Genomic DNA, 5,703 nt, shown 5'->3' with positions numbered 1-5,703 from the left:
AGCAGGAAACAGGCTATCACAGATAAGGCAAGTTTTAATGCATGGTTCTAACATGCTTTATGGACTACTTCATTTATAATATAAACATGGACAAATGGATAAAAATGGCATCTATAAAGTTTTAATTAATTTTTATTTGACCAAGAAAAAACTCTATAATTGTCCTAAACATTTAAAAAAAATCTACTTAATTTTAACAAGGCAGACAATCAACTTCAAGCATCACAATTACATAGCACAAAGAACTTCTCTGAATATCTCTCACTCCAAGAAGAAAAAAGTAAGTCTAAAGCAGAACCAAATAAAATTTTTGGTTTTTGTTAAATATTCCAGTTCCTTAAAATACCATGAACAATCTACAGCTGAATTTCAACGAGGGGCAGGATTTACCTCAAGGCCATGTTCACCTGCAACTTGCTGATAAATCTGTTAAAACAAAACAAAACAAAACAAAAGAAGATTCTTAATAAATGAAACCATTGTAGCCACCATTTTTGATACTGGGCAGTGAAGACAAAAGATATCAAAGCTGGGACCAGCAGGTGGCAGAATGGTTGTGACACTGGACTCCCACAGGGCTGACCATGGTTTGAGTCCTGAACCTGGCAGCTTGAAAAATCACGCCAGGTGCATGTGTGTGCATATCCAAAATCCCAGGAAGAGAAGGGATTGTGGTGCGGCCATCCCCCTAGGGGGTGATCTCTCACTTTCCCTCTCACTATTTCTCAAGTAAGGTATGTGTACTGCCCTGTGGCAAAAACAAACAAACAAACAAAACAGATATCCAAGTCTTTCCTTTTCTTAGCTTTACCTGTACTACTGAATAACTCTTAGGCAAGTAATTAACATAAGCTTTGGCTTAACAGAAGGGCAAGAGTAAACAACCACAGAATCTTAGTATAAACTGACATATGTTTGGTAATTCAGAATATTCCGAATTTAAGGCACTCTTATTAGATGGAATGGTAAACTGGTTAAAGACACAGGATATAAAATGGCATCCGTTTCTGAGAGAATTAAATTGCCTTTAATTTAGAAAAGTGTATGTTTAATAACTGACTTCTAGGGGCCAGTAGGTGGCATGGTGATTAGGACACCGGACTCCCACATGGCTGATCAAGTTTCAAGTCCCAGAACTGGCAGCTTGCTTTCTCACTTTCTCTCTCTCTCACTCTCTCTCACATGTGCCCTATAAGAAATTAAATAAATAAATAACTCCTTTAAAAAATACTTCAAATGATATACCCTCGCTAGTACACCCTGCTGAAGCTAAATGTCTTTTCCAAGGCGTGTGCTTACTTGGTCATCAGAATAAGGCAGAACAAATGCACACAGGCCGCGGGTCTTTTTCTTAATACTCCTCATCCTTCAAAATGTGTTCCAATTCTCATCTTCTACAACTCACATACTGGAAGCTGCCCATAGCACAATCCACCATGATGTGGCATTCTGTAAACAAGAATATACTGGTTTCTATCCAAGGAGCTTCAGCTACCAGAGACATTCTGGACTCTGTGAAGACTGCACTATAAGAAAAGTTCTCTCCTCAGCTTCCCAGAACTCCCATTTCTAGTTACGTTTCTATCAATTAGTAGAGGGACATTCACCTATGTTCACTGTTTCTCCACCTTTCTCGTCTATAAATTGACGTTCCTGTGTTCTGTCATAAGACCGTGGAAAGTATAAAATTGCTGTTGGTAGATAAGTAGGTCTTGGATTTATTTTGCAAGCAAGACCTGTTCTATCTACCTTTTCATTTAGGAGGCTAAACGCAGAGTCAGCTTGACTTCAAGGACTCCATTTTCTTAGTCTCCAGAAAAAGACCAAGTCCCACACTTAATGCATTGTTCTTCAACATGTCAAGATAGTAAGAGAAAGATCATTGATCATTTCAGCCTTTGCGAGATCTGAGCTCTTTACATTGCTTACATCACTGCAACCAATGGTTAATCTAAATGAAAGACAAGGATTTGTCATTGGGAAGGAGGACCCCAGCAAGACAGTGTCGTTTCTGTCTTTAGGAAGTCCCCTAGAAGGAGCGTGACTATGACCTGGGTACACACTGCCCTTTAGTTGGTAATTATTTTTAAGTTGTACTGAACCGATGCTGGTTTTTGTCACCTATATCATGTCTGACTACTTGACTGCCAAATTTCTGCTGTCACCAATCTCAGAAAAAAATTAAGTCCGACTCAGATTACTTGCTTTTCTTTGCCTGACAGAATCAGATTTTCCCGCTTTATTTTCACTTAAATCCTGGTGGAATTAAACTCTCACTTATTTGAACTGTGCAAATGAAACGGCTTGAAGCTAATTCAAAGAACATGAAGTTGCTGAGAAAAAAAACAATAAAAAGATCTTTGTGGTATGAACTTCAATTCTAATTTTGCCATCTCCCCATTCTTATTCCTAAGCTTAAATATGGGTCTCCTCCTTAAAAGGAGTATGAGATGCTCTTAAACCCAGGCAGACTGGACTGGAGATAAGAATATAATCCATTCACTGGGAAAGTACTCAATCAACAAAGCAGGTTTCCCAGCTGTGGACTTATTAATAAAGCAGGAACATCATTTTTAGAGACAGACCTACTGGGTATATGCATTACTTCTTGGTAAGCTTGGTAAACTGCCACCCAGAAAGTTTCCTGCCCTAATACTTTCTTCCACATCCAGAGTATCCATCTAATTCTGGGAGGATGGGAGGAGAAAAAGAAAAAGCAAGTAGCGTCATCTAAAAGTAAGGACAGCACTTCTGAGAAAGGCATAAAGTACAGAAAGGTGTAAGGTACTCATACCATCTTTTGTATCATCTACAATGTATTTGCCAGCCACAGATTCCTAGGCACTGGAATGGACCTTCTTTATCAACCCGATGTCTACAAGAGCTCAAAAATCACCTCTTGGGAGCAATGCCTAATTCCTCCCTTGCCCAGGATCATCTATGTGCCATATACTTACCTGTTTTAGACTACTCAAATGCAACACTGCAACCATTGACTTGGGTCTGCTTCACTTGACTGCAGGCATATCAAAGGTGGGAATGTGCCTTCATAATCTCTGAATGATGGGAACATGGAAACAACTGCTGTCTGCTCTGAAAAGAGAAAGCGACCTCAAATAATCTTCCAAATAAAAGGAAATGCCTCTTCATACAAGAGCAAAGCAACTTTCAAATTTGCATGGGGTTTTGGAAGTGGATGGGGAGGTTAAAAATATGGTGATTCTTGGGGCCAGCAGATGGTGTAGCATTTATGTCCCTGGACTCCCACATCGCCAACTGCAGTTTGAGTCCCAGACCCGGTAGCTTGAAAATCATGCCAGGTACGTGGCTATCCCCCCTGGGGGGGTGATTTCTCACTTTCCCTCTCACTGTCTCTATCCTTCTATGATATCCACAAATGCCCTAAGGCAAACACCTCTTAATAATAATTTAAAAAATGGTGATTCTCAACCTTCCTTCTGTCTCAGTACACCTGAGATACCTGACACAGTCAGGTAAGAGTGCTCCATGGGCTCCTAATCTGAGAAGTGTGGGAGGAGAAATATGGAGGATGAGAAAGATGTACATGGTTTGAAAGGTTCCCCCCATCATTGCAGGAGACTTTCAACCCTCATGTTTAACATTTATTACAGCTCTGGCTATTCTTAGGAGAGCCTGAAATCTACAACACCTGTATTTTAAATGTCCTAAGTCACAAATTTAGTTCATACAGCCTCCAGGGCGTATGAAGCTGCTCCTTGGCCACTGAGTAAGCATGTCGATCTGACATTGATAGCATATGACTGCACAGCTCTCTCGGTTTTAGAATCTAAGACTTTTATGGAGGAAATCAAATACTGTGAAAGTAATGACAAGCTTAGAGACTTACAGAGACCACAGATAACACTTAAATGTCAAATATTGTTAAAAATCATTTTATGGGACATACTTTCTCATCACGAGTGATACAAAACAACTGAAGAAGCTCAGCAATTGATAGCAGCCTCTTCCTCCCTTAAACAACTTTGGCCAAATGGATACATGTGTGGGATGGGACATCAGATAGAGGCACCCCTCTTTACCAAAATTTCACCCTCCTCTGAAAAGGTGATCAGTGGCTAGAATTTTCAGATAGTGGGATCCTATGTTCCACTATTTAAAATCAGAAATAGGGCCAGCAGGTGGCATGGTGGCTAAGACGCTGGGTTCCCACGTGGCAACTGTGATTCAAGTCCTGTGTTCTGGACCTGGTGGCTTGAAAATCACAGCAGATAAATAAATCCATAGATGTTAAAAAAAATAGTAAAATCAGAAATATATATTCCAGCCCTTCAAAGGACCTCCCAAAAATGACCACATATAACTATTCATCAAGGAATTCTAGATAAGACATTTTAAATATCATTTACTTGTCTATGTAACAGTGATAAACTCAGTAATGGATATGTTTCTATGCAGTTACTTATCCAATCAAACTCATGAGTTCTAGAAGACAGAAGGGAGATGGAAGACGGAGGCTGTAACATGCTGTTGGCTACTCGCAGGGGAAGGTGAGCAAGAGTTAACTGGTCAAGAGAGTAAGTGAAGCAGAAATTCCTGTAGTTTGTCCACATCCAAATCCAGTAAACTATAGAGTCTTCTCTTCTTGGCTCGGGTTCCCTGAGAGTTGGCCTGAACCCATATCTGAAGCTATATAAAAAAGCAACAGGATGAAAAGATTACAAAATGCACATGTTTGTGTTCCCTGTGCCTGAATTTACACAGCTCGTGGAAATATGAGACTGCTTGTTATTGCATTTTTAAGGTGAACTTCTGTTCAGTCATAGTCACTTTGCAATAACAATCAAATGTCTATATGACGTAAAATTTCTTTGAAACCTTTGCATTGAGCAGTTCTTTTGAAAATGTGGTCCTTAGAGGCAGGTGTGGGGGTGGGGTAGCTCTTAAGGCCTTGCAGGAGATTAATGAGGTCAAAATTATTTCCAGAATAATATAAAGCCAGGATGAGCAGATGGGATAATGAGTATATTGCTAGACTCCAACGTAGTCAACTGAGGTTCAAGTCCCGGACTGAGTTTCTTGAAACTCATACCAGGCACATGTGAGAGCATGAGAGAATGGAGAAGGGATTACAGTGTAGCCATCCTCCTGGGGAGTGATTGCTTGCTTTCTCTCTGTCTCTCCAGCAAGGGAACACATGCTATAGTAAAAAAACCTCTCCTAGAAAAAATAAAAAGCAGGCCGGCAGGTGGTGTAGTGGTTAAGGGCATAGGACTCCCTCATGGCCTACCACAGTTCAAGTCCCAGACCTGCCAGTTTGCATGTGCTCTCTCTCTCTCTCTCTCTCTCTCTCTCTCTGTCCCTCTCTGGTCAAATAATTAATAAATGAATCAATAAATAAATAGAGCTAAATTAAATAATTCTTAAAAAAGCCACTAGTCATCCCTTTCCCTCTCATTTCACAAATGAACATTACAGTTTCAGAGTTTAACCAGAGCTACATGATGAGTAAGGACATTTATCCCCCCTTACAGAGTGTGCGCTTGTACATTTCTAAGTTTATAAACATTTGTCAGTTTTTAATTTCTAATACTGATAGAAATAACCCATGCAAACAAAAGCCTTCAGAGTCCTCAAGAATTTTTAAAGGGGGGCTTGAGACCAAAAAGTTTGAAAATTGTTTATGTGGAGTATTCATGGTTCCCCACAATGAACAGTTAAATG

General features: G+C 39.9%; 1 long non-coding RNA gene and 1 other non-coding gene across 3 annotated transcripts; both read right to left on the bottom strand.

Moving 5' to 3' along the window:
- Positions 1 to 107: 107 nt before the first annotated feature.
- Positions 108 to 3,093, bottom strand: LOC114008593 (uncharacterized). 2 transcript variants are annotated; one of them, XR_003550111.1, is made up of 3 exons: positions 2,958 to 3,093; positions 1,300 to 1,449; positions 108 to 426 (listed from the first exon to the last, which is right to left on the bottom strand). It is a non-coding gene; the product is annotated as an uncharacterized LOC114008593 (long non-coding RNA). The 2 variants fall into 2 exon arrangements; XR_003550112.1 differs by lacking the exon at positions 1,300 to 1,449.
- LOC114008597 (small Cajal body-specific RNA 15) lies at positions 1,690 to 1,816 on the bottom strand. Its single transcript, XR_003550116.1, has one exon.
- Positions 3,094 to 5,703: the final 2,610 nt, after the last annotated feature.

This window comes from Tupaia chinensis, unplaced genomic scaffold (genome assembly GCF_000334495.1).
Source record: "Tupaia chinensis unplaced genomic scaffold, TupChi_1.0 Scaffold000359_1, whole genome shotgun sequence".
Classification (NCBI taxonomy): Eukaryota; Metazoa; Chordata; class Mammalia; order Scandentia; family Tupaiidae; genus Tupaia; species Tupaia belangeri.
This window is presented reverse-complemented; position numbering and strand designations above follow the sequence as displayed.